This window comes from Artibeus jamaicensis, unplaced genomic scaffold (assembly GCF_021234435.1).
Source record: "Artibeus jamaicensis isolate MK-2021 breed Jamaican fruit bat unplaced genomic scaffold, CSHL_Jam_final contig_786, whole genome shotgun sequence".
Taxonomy (NCBI): domain Eukaryota; kingdom Metazoa; phylum Chordata; class Mammalia; order Chiroptera; family Phyllostomidae; genus Artibeus; species Artibeus jamaicensis.
Genome location: NW_026521971.1, coordinates 4,048,302 through 4,062,812, shown reverse-complemented (window position 1 = coordinate 4,062,812; position 14,511 = coordinate 4,048,302).

Genomic DNA, 14,511 nt, shown 5'->3' with positions numbered 1-14,511 from the left:
GTATTCTCCTTCACTGCAGATGGTTTCAGAAGCAGAAAACACCCTTCACAGACTATTGTAAAATGTGCCCTTCCACTACTTAGAATCGTTTTGACAAAACCACAGACAATTCTCCAGAATGCTCCCGAGACACATTACGTCCTGCTGCAGTCACGTGGGCCAGCCCACTGTGTGATCGCGCCACAGCCAATGCAACAGAACCCCCGTGCTGAAGTTGCCTCCCCTCCAGGCTCTCACGGATGACGCTGCGGTGAAGGTCCAGGCCCTGCGTCCCTGTCCGCATCTGTGACGGCCTCCTCGGAATGGGTCCCAGCAGCCGAGTAAAGGGCCACGTGAGAAGCCACGTAAGGTCCTTGCTTTAGGCTGCCTAGTCGTTTCCAAAAAGCCAGCCCACACGCAGCTCTGCGGCTCCGGCCTGGCTCCTTCCAGGCACAGCTCGCTCCTCCCGGACACCATTTGTCTCCAAGGAGATTCTGTGTCTGGAGCAGCAGGCCTGTGCAGTGTGGCGACTGCTGCAACTCGTCATCGCGATGCTCACCCAAAACCAACCGCCATCCAGGAGACACGGGGAACAACCAGGCCGCAGACCAGGAACTCACAGAGTGGCTGCTCCTGTAGATGTGAGCTTTAACTTACGGGTCAAAGGGAAACCCGTGGAACAGGTCCTTTGAACAGGCCATGCACCTCTGCCACCCCAGCTGACCCCGCAGCACCCACCCAGTAAATGGTGGCCCCGAGTGGAGCTGTCCTTCCCTGGCAAGGTGAACTGATGACCCAAATTATGACACCAGACCTGAGCCAGAGCCCATAGAGCAACTTGGCCAAGAATCGAGTTGCCTCTGCATTTCCCGGCAGAGAAACTAAACTGTGGGCTCTGTGTAAATAGGCTGTCTCGGCCCAATGTCAGCTCTCGGCCGAGAGTTATGGATGGCGCTGCTGTCGCGCTCATCATAAATACAGCCCCTCAGCTAAACACAGCCGACAGTTTTGCACCAATAACCTCTGAACCACTCAAGCCCAGTGTCAATTGCATTTGTCTTCAAGCTGAAGTTTACTCTAGCCTGTGCGCTAGATCAGGGCTCATCTGCGGAGATAATTCAAATATATTACAGCCAGCAGGCAGGCCTGAGTCCTCCCCTCACTCCCTCCCGAGGGTCTCCGCCACGGCCGCCTGCATGCCGTGTGGCCCCCTCGACCCTCAGCAGGTTTCTCCATGGAAGAACAAGAAACAGGGGACAAGAAGAGATGCCGAGGTCACAGTGTCACCCTGGCTCTGCCGCCAGCCCTCTGGGCCACCCCAGCAAAGTCCCCTGGCCATGGACAGACCCTGTTTCCTCTTGAGCGAAGCAAGTGCCCCCGTCCTGAAACGAGCAGTGCCTACTTTTGGAGGACTTTTCTGTGTTGACTCAGACCACAAGGCATCAGCTAAGGAAAGGGACAGCCCAGGAGGCACAGATGCACAGGGGCTCCCACATGGAGACCAAAGCCCCCCAGGCCTGCTGGGCTGAGGAGCAGCCAGTGTGGGAAGGCTGTAACCCGACTGGGGCGCGGGGCAGGGTGGGTGTTCTTCACAGATATGATAGAACACACAGATACCTTCTAACTGAAACAGAACAGAAAGGAAGCCGCCCTGGCCAAGGCAGGTGCAGTCACCGTGGCCACACCAGGCTGGGCTAATTTGCACAATAAGCATTTCCTGAGCGCCTGCTGTATGCTAAGCCCTGGGCAGCTGCCAGGCAAACAGGAGCTCCTGCAAGGTTTGTGGGCCCAAGCCCGGGCCCCTCCCACACTCCTCGGACCACCCCCACCCACCGCCTTAGAAATCTGGGGCCCTCTCGGCCATGACCCAAAGTCCTCTGGAATGCCTCTCATCATTTGGAGGGCTTTGCCCAACCCCAGCCACAAGCCACTGGACCACCCCCAGGGAAGAAGGGAGAAGGACCAGGGCTACCTCGCTCTGCTTCCTCTCGTGGCTCTGAAGCTGGCGGCAGGACCAGCCCAGGGCCAGGACGGGAGGTCTGGGAAGCTGCGGGCCGTCTGTAGATGATCTGCGGCGAACCTCTCTTGAATATGGATGAGAAGACACTCAACAAGGCAACCTCTGCGAAGAAAGGAAGGGGACAGAGAGGACGCAGCTGCGTGGTCGTGAGCAGAGGCCCTCGCCTGCACCTGTGAGCACCCAGTCCCCTTACCTGTGCAATGAAAATACCGTTCTCTGCCCAGAGTCACTGCAAAGATCAGACAGAATGGGCCGCCCCAGCCCCTCGCCTCGAGAAACGGGCTGTGCGAGGAGAAGGGGTCGTCGCCGATGTGGGGGGACGTTAGAAAGCTGAGGCAGAGATCCCTACGTTCTGCTCCCAGTTCCGCCTCAAACTTGCTGCCAGACCTCGGGGAATTAGGAGAGACCATACAGGCAGTTTCAAAAGTCCTTTCAGCTCCGAGATGTGGGTCAGTCACCGACGCCAGCCTACGGCAAGGTGTCTCCTGCCCGTCGGTATCATGGGAGTCGAGGGGAGGATGTTGGCAGAACCGGGGTCAAAGTTGTCACCATCACTCACCTCTCTGGGGCTGCCAGGAGCCCTCCACGTCCGGGGCTCCTCTCTGCTGGCACCTGGAAGGAAGGAGCGCTGGCCGACCTGGGAGAGCAAGGCGGCAGCGCCTGTGCTGAGAGGGGAAGGCAAAGACATTTATAAATGACCCTCTTAGCTGTTTACGAGACACCTTCTGAGGGAAAGCAGAAGAGAAATAAACTTGAAGTAGGGAGACCTGGCCGGTGTCCGAGATGCGCTTTGATAAGCCGCTGCGCCAGCGTTTCTCTGGGTTTTATGGCCACCTTTAGGGCCCTGTGTTTGGGCTCTTTATCAGGGGCCGGAAGAAGACAAGAAGCAAGATCCAAGGCAAAGAGCCTCCCCAGCAACTGCACCAGCAGACGCCGCCTCAGCTGGAGATCGAGATAACCCCAGTTTTCCTGCCAGTGCAGGCGGCTGTGCCCCAGACTCCCAGCTCTGGGCGGACAAGGAATTCCTGAGCCCAGCAGTAGGCCCTGGCAGCCCTGAGTGGGCTACAGCCACATGGAAACGGGGCTGGGACGGGGTTCTCCTCCGGCCGGTAAGCGGCCCCCATCAGGACACTCTGGGACCCCTGAAGCGGGCAGGGTGTCTCAGGGTGCCCTCCCCCAGTGTGACCTACTGCTTCCTGCTGGGCCTGGGGGTCACACCCAGGCTAGGGCTGGGACTCTACTGCACCCCCCCACCCCCACCCCCGAGTTTGCCAGGATTCTGTAACAGTCAAAAACCTGGGCAGGGGCGACGGGGGAGCTCTTCCAGCAGGCGCCAGGTCTGAACCCCAGCTCCTCCCTTGCTGCCTGGGGCAGTAACACCCTCTGGGCCTTGGTTTTCTCATCAGGAAAGTAGCCCGTGGGCAGTCCCTACCCTGGCAGGGTATGACACACAGAAGGAGTGCAACAGATAGGAGCAGCTTTGAAATGGGTGACAAGGCCTCCCCACGCAGCAAAAGAACAGCAGATGCCAGGTCTCACCAGTCATTTGCCCAGACAGGCCATGCCCAGGAGCCTGACACCTTCATATGGGGCTCACCCGCAGGACGGTGGTCCCATCCCCAGCCTCACAAGTATAGCAAACCTTCCTGGCCTCCCAACACGGGCCCCCGTGCTCGAGGGTAAGGGGCAGTGTGACAGAAAAGGAGAAAGGCATAGTCTCGACCCCCGGGGAGGCCACGGTCTACAACCAAAACTAAGCCCACAAACACAGGACATGCTAAGCCCAAACTCTGGGTTGCACCTAGGGGGCGTGCCAGTAGATTACTAGGGGTCAAAGGAGGGGCACGGGGAAGCTGCTCTGAGGAGGGGTCTGTGGGCCGGGCCTGGGAGACTGAGTGGGGGCTGGCCGAGAGGAAGAGGAGGAGGAAGAAGCAATTCCCTGCAGTCTAGCAAAAAGGCTGGTAGTGGTGGGCTGCCAGTGAACCCCCGGAGGGGAGGTGCGGGCAGCTGGGACTGGCAGGAGAGGGTGTGAGGAATGGGTGGACAGGCATCCAATTAGCAAGAGCCTGGAATGGAGGTGGGGCAGCCCCTGCCTGGGGCTGAGCCTGCTGCACTGGGGTCCAGGGCAGGGGAAGGGTGTGGGGCAAGATGGAGACATCAGTTTAGAGGGCTTTGGGGGAACTTTTCTCTTGGATCAGAGTGGTAGATGACAGGTAGGAGAGGATCCTGGGAGCAGAGAGGAGGAAGCAGGTGATGCTGAGGCCCCAGCTGCAGGAATGCCCAGGAATCCAGCAGGAGCATCACCTGAGTGGGACCAGGGAGCTGGCCCTTCGGGAACTGCACGAGAAGAGACCCTGCACCCGATGCCTGCGCTTCCTCCAGCAGAGCTGCTTCTCGACCTGCCTCTCATGGTGATGGAGAGGCGGACTCTGAGAGGCACCGCCCCAGGCCCCACAGCTGTTGCCTGCCACTGGGTGACCCAGGCACAGTGAGAGGCAGAAGCCCCGCCCATGCCTCTCATCTGCAAGGATGACACCTACAGCCCTGGCTTTGAGGTGCCTTTGGAGGCAAACGTGCACGCCTCCTCCTGCCTGCTATCCCCGGGCACGGCTCAGCCCAGCTCCCCAGCTCCCCTGGGATCTGGCAGCAGCCTCAGGCCTGGATGGGCTCCAGTGTGATCCACTGAGAACACGCTCCTAGCTCCTAGCCCACAACCCCGGGTCTCCCTTCCACCACCCTGGCCCCCGAGCTCCTTCCTCTCCAGGGTCCCCCAACAGCTCCTACTGTCCTCTGTGGGGACATGCTCTCCACCTCCAAACCGACATCTTTAACATTTATTTTGAAATAATACAGCTTGACAGGAAGTCGCTAAGATAGTGCAGACAGGCCTGGGCACCCTTCCCCCAGCTCCCCCAAGGGTTACAGTGTCCTGACTAGAGAACAGCACCCAGGAAGCTGGCCGGGGTGTAAAGCATATGGTTAGTTCTGTCATTTTATCACATGTGTAGATTCGTGGAATCGCCACCAAAATCAAGATACTGAACTGTCCCATCCTCCCAGTATTTGAGATGGCCTTTTTTTAAAGTATAACAATAAAGCTAAAAATAAATCAATAAATCCAGTTAGAGGGTGGAAACTGAACTCAAGAGAGGTAGCATCAGGCACACTGGGCAACCCGCCCCCATGCCTGAGTGGCGGTAGGGGGGGCCTGCTTCCCTCTTCCCACCCTCCCACCACCCGGCCCCACCCCGGGCCCACCAGAGAATGAAGAGCAAACAGGGTATGAAGAGGCGGTGGGGAACCCAGTCGTGCGGGCCCAGAACCCAGCTCCACAAAGGCCAGGGCCCTGCATTCCCCCATCCCTCCCCACAACAGAGTGAGCCACCTGCCTTCTGGCGGCCCCTGTCCCTTCCCCTGGAGCAGTCCCCCGCATATGTACAGCTCACATGCTACCCAAGTCCTTTCTTCCCCTCCTGAAGGCTGAAGGGGATTTATCTATTGCCTCACCATTGCCACTGGTGGACCCCTGGCCAGGTGGGGCCCCGAAGTTGCTGAATGAAGGCAAGTACATGACCTTGGGTGAGTCCTTTCCTGTCTTAAGCCCTGAGGCCCAGCCCCAACCCCAACCCTAAAGTGAGGTGCACAGCCTGGGAAGCTTGGACAGTAACTCTGGGTGGGCCTAGGCCAGGGCCCAGGAAAGCAAACGGCACCTAGCGTTCGTCTGCGGAGCCTCCTGGCTACCTTCCCCGTCCCGAGGGCCCTTGGCCCTCCTTGGGCCTCCTTGCAGAACACTGGATGCACAGTCAGTGGGCAAGCAGGGAGAGGCAGCGCCCTGGTGCGGGGCCCAAGGGTCCAGAGGCCAGGGCTGCAGGCTACCCCCACTCAGAAAGAAAGGAGCCCAACCCAGTGAAGCAGGCCGGGTCAGGGAGGGAAGCCTGGGGCTGTCCTCCCCCGGCCCCACACCCGCCCTGTCCAGGGCCTCCCTCCCCAGCCCAGAGGAGGCAGGGGCAGAGGAGGAAGCCAGGGCCCTCTGCGGTCCGCCTCCAGCCTCTCCCCCAGACCCGCCTCAGTGGCCTCTAGCACCCTCCCCACCATCCAAAGCAGAGCCCTGCTCAGGCTACTTCCCAGCGACCCCCATCTCCCTGGGCGAATCTTTTGCCTTGGCATTTGGAGCCCAGATATCCTCTCAGCCCAGCTCCCACTCACACCCCCTGAGCACCCAGGCTCAGCCACACTGAGCCAAACCAAACCGAACTCGCAGGCACTCGAACATGCCCAGAGCTCCCCTGCGGGCTCAGCTGTTCTGTGCACCGTCCTAGATGGATTCCCCCCCATCTGATAGGAAGAAAGTCTTGCCCGTGTCTCAAGACTCAGTGCAAGAGGCAGCCCCTCCAGGAGCCCCTCCAATCCCCAGGCCAGCTCAGCCCCCGAATGCCCACAGGAGCACTGGGGCAGGGGCTGGCCAGGGATAAGCTGAGGAAACTGAGGCCCAAGGAGGGCAAATGTCTCACCCTGACTGGTGTGGCTCAGAGAGCTGAGCCTCATCCCACAAAATGAAGGGTCACCAGTATGGTTCCCCCTCAGGGCACACGCCCAGGGTTACAGATTCAATTCCTGGTCGGGTCACACACAAGAGGCAATCAATCAATGTTTTTCTCTCACATTGATGTTTTTCCTTCTCCCTCCCATCCCCTCTCTCTAAAAATAAATAAATAAAATCTCTTTTAAAAAAGGAAAGAAAAGAGAAAGTATCTCCTCCTGCCACCCTCTATGTCCTTTCTTCTGTCCCCTTCCCATAAAGCAGGTAGCCACGCCTGTCTGGACTGTGGGCAGAGACATAGTGCACCCTTGGGCAGGGGCGGGGGAGGCTCAGCCTGGGTACATGCAGGTGCCACAGGTCCAGGGTCTAGTGCCAGCCCAGCTCTGCCTCCCCTGGAGCTCTGTCACAGTGGACTAGAGCCAAACTTCCTTGTCCCCAGAGGAAGAGGGACCTTGGGATGAACAGGTCACACTGGCTCCCAGCACACCCAGGCCCCTCGATGGCCCAGCACCCAGCGGTTCCCAGGAAGACGAGGGAGGCTCATGGTCCAGGCCCTCTGCCATCAGGCCCAAAGCCTGTGGAGAGGATGGAGGAACCCTCAGCGGGGCCGCGAGCCTGAGACTGGGTCCCATGGAGCCTCGGGAGGCCGCCCCTCCTGCCTTGCTATTCATGGCCCTCTGGAGTCTGTCCTCCCCTTCATCAAACCAGCCGACTCCCAACCTCCAAGTCAGCGAGGGACTTGTGACATGTGTCGAGACTTGTCCCTCGCTTTGTGTTTGTCTGCTCAGCAGCGACCTGGGCTCTGTGCACGGACAAGCTTCGCCCCGAAGGCTTGGTGGGAGCCCCCATCCTCTGCGGCCCCAAGCACCCATCTACAGGTGCTCCAGGTGGGAGTCCCTCCCTCCACCCTGACTGAAATGCCGCCCACCTCAGCATCACGCAAGCCCCCAGGGCCAGAGGCCCGTGCAGGCACTGTCAGTCAGCCAGTCACCCCTGGTCACACCTCTGTGGCCGTGAGTTTGGGGTGTTTGGGAGAGGGGAGGCGGGGGAACCACAAGGACTCAAGATTTGTGAGGGTGGGCGCTGAGAGTGAGGAGCAGGGGGCAGGAGCAGCTGCCACTGGCTCACACCCCCCCCCCCCAGATTTACCCTTCATGCGTCCTAAACTCCTTAGGACGGTGCCGCCCGGCCCGCCGAGGTCAGTGTGCCCTGGTCCAAGCTACCAGATGGGCAGACAGCTCCCAGAAAGGGAGCTACTCTGGTCTCAAAGTCAGTACCATGGTGCAGACAGAGGCCTGTGCCAGAGGGAGGCCCCAGAAGGCAGGATGTTCTGAGGGGAGTGGGTCTCTGGGCCTCAGTTTCCCTACATGCACAGTGTGAACAGAGGGGAGGGAGCTCATCCACCTGTAGCTGCCTCAGGCCCTCAGCACTGGGCAGGGCCGGGACAGAGGGAGAGGCCCAGGCGGGCACAGGTCCAGGGTCCAGGCAGGTCCTCGCCTCTCTGGGCCTGCACTTCTCGGACCCCCAGGGAGGGACCCAGCACCGGCTCCAGAGGTTTGCTCTGTGAACTAAAGGAGCTAATGCGCAGGAAGATGTCAGCTGAGGCCTGGCACAGCCTGGTGCTCAGTCCACCGGAGCAGGTGCTGTTGTTACTGTTATTCGTCATCCTGGGCAAGTCCCAGAGCCCTTCCCAGCTCTCCTCTCCCTCGCCCGTCACCCTGGGCCTGGCAGCAGGTTGTGACAAGGAAATGGCCCAACATAAAGGGCCCCACGCAGACCTCACCTACAGCTGGTGCTCAGAGGGCCTTTGTCCCTCCGCATGCATCCAGTAGGTATTTAATATGTGCTTGCCGACTTGACTCACAAGTGGCTCCTGGGAAGTGTAAAAGGAACAAGAAATAGGAGGCCCATAGCGGTCCTTCCACTGGGATGGAAAGGGGGCACCGTGGCCACCTGAGTGCAGCACCCCCAGGGACTGGGGAAAGGCTCCTCACCCTGCAGCTTGCAGATGGTGACCCAGGGAGCCCAGGGCTCCTCAGGGTGCCTTAGGGCAAGAAGGGGGTGGGGGTGGGGCAGGTGAGCTCACATCTACACCCTCAATCACAGCAGCACTATATTTAGCTAGTACGGGCCCTGATACAAGTTCCATCTGAAAAACGTGCCCTGCTGCTAGAAGTAATCCAATTTCTTGTTTCTTAAATGAAAAATATAAAGCCCAAAGAGGCCCTTGGGCAAGGGACCCAGCTGGTGGGAGCTGCAGAAGCCCTTCCCCTTAGGGTGCTCCTCCTGGCACCCAGTGAGGAGGACACAGGGTGGGGGGTGAGGGGAGCATCCTCAGGCGACAAGGATACCCAGACTGAGCCTGCCTCTGACTCACTTTGTCGTGGTTCTGCCCCCATCCTGGCTGCAGAGCAAACTCCTAATATCCCCACAGCTCAGGAAGGTCACTTCCTCCAGGACGCTTGTCCTGACCCCCCCCCCCAGGTTAAGTTTGCTGCCCCACTTCTATAAGATGCATCATCTTTAAATCCAGCCCCTCAGGAAGGGTCACCCTGGAACGGCCATCATCCCCAAGTCCCTGGCCCCACCAGTGCCAGAACACAGAGCAGGAGCCCAATAACTGCACCTGGAAACAAGGAATAAAGTACAGCCTCCGTGTTCCTCTCTGTAAAATGGGTAAACACCACCCCTTACCCCCCGGAATAAGTAAGCCCCTCACAGTGGCTGGCAAGTCAAGGGCTCACACAGCAGCCGTCCTGGGCAGGTTCTGAAGCCAGGCAGCCAGCAGCCATGGCCCATCAGCTTCCTCAGCCGTGTTTGAGCCTCATCTCAATGAGCAGAGACTGGGGCCCACAATGCAGGTCCCCTATCCGAGCCGCCAGGGCACCTCGCCCTCAGAGGGCACTTCCAGGCCAGCAGCGACATTCATTTAGGATTTGTGGGGAAGGAGGAAAAACAACATCCGTACTTCAAAGCACTGTACAGAGCAGAAGGGACCGTGATGCACAGGGCATCCAGGTCCCACAGCTGGCCCGGGGCTGGCCCAGGACCTACCACGGGCTCCTCCTGATTAACTCTTGAGCCTGTGGCAGAAGCCAGGCCTGACACAGCTGGGCACCCAGCCCTACCGGGCAGGAACTCTCGGCAACTGCACCCCGCTGCCCCCCGCCCCGCCCTGGCCCCCACTGAATGGCTGAGAACACAAGGTTCACAAGGATGGGGGTGGAGCTGGGATTCCCACCCAGTCTCATCCAGACCAGCCTGAGCACCAAAAAAGCTGGGAGCCAAACGTGAGCACACATCTCAAGTCCCCGGGTTCGGTCTGTGCAGCCTTGACAGTGGTGCAGGTCCCCAACCCCCCGGCAACTTGACACAAAAACACAGTCCCATCTCTTCACAGGGAAGCCAGCCGAAGAGCCCTGGGGGCAACCACCAGCTCTGCGCACCCCCAGTTCTGACTGAGGGGGAGCAGCCCCACGACACCAAGCGAACATCAATATTTCATGGGCAGCCGCCTCCTGGCCTCCAACTTTGTTTTCAATTGTCGTGAAACAATTCAGAGTTTCCGACTCGGGGCTAATAGGCTGCTGTCAGCCAGGCAGCCAGAGCAGGCAGGAGTAATTATTTTAAAAGCTTCCGACGGGGCTGCTCACTGCGCTGGCTGCCCAAACTGTCTGTCTGCGGTAGTGGCTGCGCCCCTTCGCCCCGAGCACCCAGCAAGCAGACATCCGGAAGGCTGCTGCGGCACCGGCCACAGAACCTGAGAGGACGGGAGAGGCGGACCGGGCTCCCGGAAGGGTAAACTGAGGCCCCCTGAGGAGCACTTCTAGAAAGTCGGGAGCCATAACTTCTCACTTTCCTATTTCCTGTTACAAGCTGTGGCCTCCTGCGCTCAGGGTGGATGGACAGACCGACAGACAAACAGATGGATGGAGTGGCTGAGCAAATGAGGTGACAATACCCTGCTCCTCTCTCACCTCCTCAAATCCACCCTCCACTGGCCAGACAGAGCGGCCTTTTCTAAAACGCACCTCTGACCAGACCTCTCACTGTTTAAACCTTTGGCCTGCTCCTCTCTGCCTTCAGGATGACGTCCCACCCTCTGAACTTGGACCTTGAAGCCCTGTGGGATCTGGGTCCCACCTAGTTCACCGACTTCCTCTTCACCGTTTACTGCCTTCCCACCTGTCACAGCGCTGCCCCAGGGAGGGGCTTGGGGGTAAAAACTGTCCTGAGCACAGGGAACGTCACTCACGGCCCTTCATCACCAGGCTGCCGATGTCCTCTCCAGCACTGCACTCCCACAATGTTTATGGGTCAGTGTGTCTGCCCCCTTGATTCAACCCAAAGAGCAGGGGCCAACCAACATTGTATCTCCACCATCACAGGCACAAAATATGTTCCCTCCAAGCTTCTGCTGACCTGATAGAGGCCAGTCCAGAAAGGCCCCCGACCAGGGCTCTTTCCACTATTCCAATGAGGGGGGAAAAAAAAAAAAACTTGAGATACCCAAATGGTTTCTATTTTTGCTTTGGCTGCCAGAGTGCCTCTTAGGAAGCTCAGAGTGCAATATAAAAATGATGAAGTAAATTAATATCTTACCTCATCCTAGGGGTTCCTCTCTAACTCTAGAGCCTCTAACTCCACCGATGAAAAAGGGAGTTCAAATAGATGCCCTTTCCCGCTCTGTGGACCCATCTCCACAGGGGTCAATCGTCCCTGTGCCACGGCCTAGACTTGCGGGTAGCCCTCCACGTCCCCCCCACAGATGAGTGCAGGACTGATCCTAAATGATTTCAGACTCTCCCAACAGAGCCAATGCCTCCCCGTCACTTTGGAGTGGACTCCCTCCCAATGCTTCCATCAGTTCCCCAAGAACATTCACGGAGCAGGAACTTCCCTGCAAGCCAACCTATCCCCTGCCACCAGCAGCCCAGGGGCCTTGCTCCAGGACAGCAGCCAGTGTTCCTGAGGGCAGGTGATGAGTATTACTTAAGATGATGAAATTCCCCTTTACCCTTCTTGGGTGGAGCCTGTGACCCAGCCTGGCCAACCATAGCCCTGAGCCACTCTTCCCCACAAAGTGATTGGTTGGCAGGAGGTAGTGAGCGGCATCCAGCCAATCAGCACAACAAAATCCCTTCGCCCGCCCTAGAGAGGGTCTTGTGGTTGGCTAGAGGCTCCAGGCCCTGCTATCCAGCTTGCAAGTGATAGGAGTAACAGTAATTAATCGATCACTACACAAATACTGATTTCAATACTATTGCAATGAGCGCCATGAAAGGAAAGGGCGATCTCTCTACTTTTACTGGACATTGAGATAAAAACGCTGCTTGAAGAACTGTTATCCTTTCTGTGTCATCTATGGCTGAGGACATTTGCCCATTATGTTTCATGTGAGCCCACACCACAATTCTCCTCGAAGCCCTGTGCTAGGGAGAGAAGCTGCTGGTGAGAGGAAGCAGGTCGGTCTGGGAGGAAAGACAGAGCAAGTGTGCCCGCCAGTCTCGCTGGCCTTTCTTGATTAGGTACCTAGAGGCTGACACGATGTCCAGAACTGAGTCACTTCTGCTCCTGGTGGATCCAGCTCCATCCTTCCCCTTCCTGCTGCCTGAGCTCCCTGCCTTCAAAGTGCAGATGCACGTGCCCAAGATTGTCAGAACCTACAGGGAAAGTACAAAAATTATTTTCCAAAGAAGCAAAAATAAGATCACAAAAAGCTTGTTTGCCTGCCTCCATTCACCAAGAAGTTCCAGGCCTTCGGGCCCTGGTCCCACCCCACCAGCCTGCCCAGCTTCCCTGGCCCAACACTTCCTGCTGGCTAACGGGATGAGGGCAGGTCTACTAAACCAGAGGAGGAGGCTGCTCCTGCCTGCCCAGACCACCTGACCACCCTGGGGAGAGAAGGAAAGGCAAATGAGAGCAAACTGTTTCAGAGAACAAAGCAGGCCGACAGGTGTTACCACGAACATTCTACATTCGGCCTGGCTGCCCACCCATCCTCTCACAGATTTCTCAATGCGGGGAAACTTTCATTATTCTCCCACTTCCCAGGCAGGGCAGCTAAGGCTGAGTGAGCTCATTCAATTTGCCCAAGGCCACACAGCTAATAAAAGACACAGGCAGCGGGATTCTGACTTTGTCTGTTGGGTCTCAGAGGCAGCTCTGTGGCACCACAGGGGCTGCCTGGGGACAGGGGCATGTGGAGAATCACAGGCGGCACATGCCCAGCTCCCGTTGGGAACAAAAGTGAGAAAAATCACTGGTGTGCTGAGGTAGGAAGATGCAATTTCCTCAAGCAAGCCACCCCAGTGAGCAACCTGCTGGGGCCTCCATACTTAGTAAGGGCTCAGCGGTTGTTTTTATGCAGGAACTGGCCTGGGCACCTGGGGTGGTCGGAAGCAGCTCAGCTTAGCAGCCCTCAGGGCCAGACCCACCTACAGACCAGTTCCACCTACACATAAAACAGCCCCTGTGGCAGCGGGAGGAGCAAAGGATAGAATTCCCAAAGCACAGGGTCCCAGCCCACGTCGCTGCCCCAGGTCCCCCAGGTCCGCCCAGGTCCAGGTCTAAAATCGCGCAAGCCTAGGGAACTCGGTCCTTCTCCCTCCTGGTCCTGAGTGCGCCCAGCCGTACACACTGGAGAGGCGGTTCTGCTGTTGAGAGCAGAAGGGAGGCTGTAGCATCCCCAACATCAGGACAGGGTAAGGGGCCACCCCTCCGGGTCTGAGCCCTGCAGCCTCTCAGGCTTGAGTGAAGCCTGCTTCCAAATCTGGGTGTTCAGAGAGGGGTCCTGGGTCTCCAGGTTTTAGGTCGTGGGCCCTGGACTTGCTGGGTTGCTGGGTGCCCGGCCTGCCGCAGCAGCTGTCAGGGAGAAACAAGGCGCGCCACTGACAGCACCTCCTGAAACACTGACGCTTGGCCACGGCACTGCCATCTCCTGGCACCTTGGGCCAAAGCCGCAGCCCCAGAGCCCTGCAGCCAGCTGCATGTCTGTGGGCAGGCCCCCAGCTCCTAACCAAGAGGGGGGACCCTAAAGGACTGACCACCGACTGGTGTCTCATTTCAAGGCCCCTGCAGCAGCAAGCTCAGACTGGGCGCCTGGGGGAAGCAGGAGCCTGTTCGGCCACTTGGCTTCCCCCAGGATCCTGCTTCCCTTCCAGGTTACCTGGCCGTGGGCAACGCTGGCGAGCAGTCACCTGCAAATGCACTCAGTCTCCCTCAAGTCCTGCCCATCTCCCCAAAGCCCACCAGCCAGGAAAAAACCAGTAAGGCCTCACGCTGGCGTCGTCCCCTGGGCAGGGGACGAGAAGGGCCGCTGCTGGATGGCGCTCAGGCGAGGAGCTGGACTAGGGGCCACAGAGGCGTCTGTCCTTGTTGGGGCTTCTCCCCTTTCCTCGTCAGCCCAGCCCCTGAGAGGAGGGTGGGGGAGGGGGATCCTCCGGGCAGGGCAAGTCGAGTGGGTGCCCCTCCCCGATCACACACACACACACACACACACACACACACACGCCCTGGGGTCTGTCCTCACACCTCCTAGGCTGCCGAGCTCTGTGCCAGCGACTCTCCCTGCCAACACGCAAGACCGGCTCCCTTCCGCAGGCTGAGCGGAAAGGAGAAAAGGTCGAATCGCAGAACATGGTCCTGACCGTCACCTGGCAGGACCCAAGGGAATTCTGACCAGACCCCGACTAAAGGGAGCTCGGGGCCAGGTGGGAAACTGAGCCCCAGGGAGAGAACGTGCAAAGGGCCAGGCCCGGACCCGTCCCGGCTTCGTCCGCATGCGGCCGGGCCCCTCCTCCGAGAGCCAGTTCCCAGGCTTGCTCCACGGCCTCAGGTCCCGGCCACTGCCGCGCAGACCCCTGCCTGCGCCCCGAGGGAGGCCCGGACCCCTAGCCCGCAGGACTGCACGCTGCCCCCTCCCCGCTAGTCCAGACCAGCGCCTGGCTTCCCCTCCCCACTTCCCGCCTCC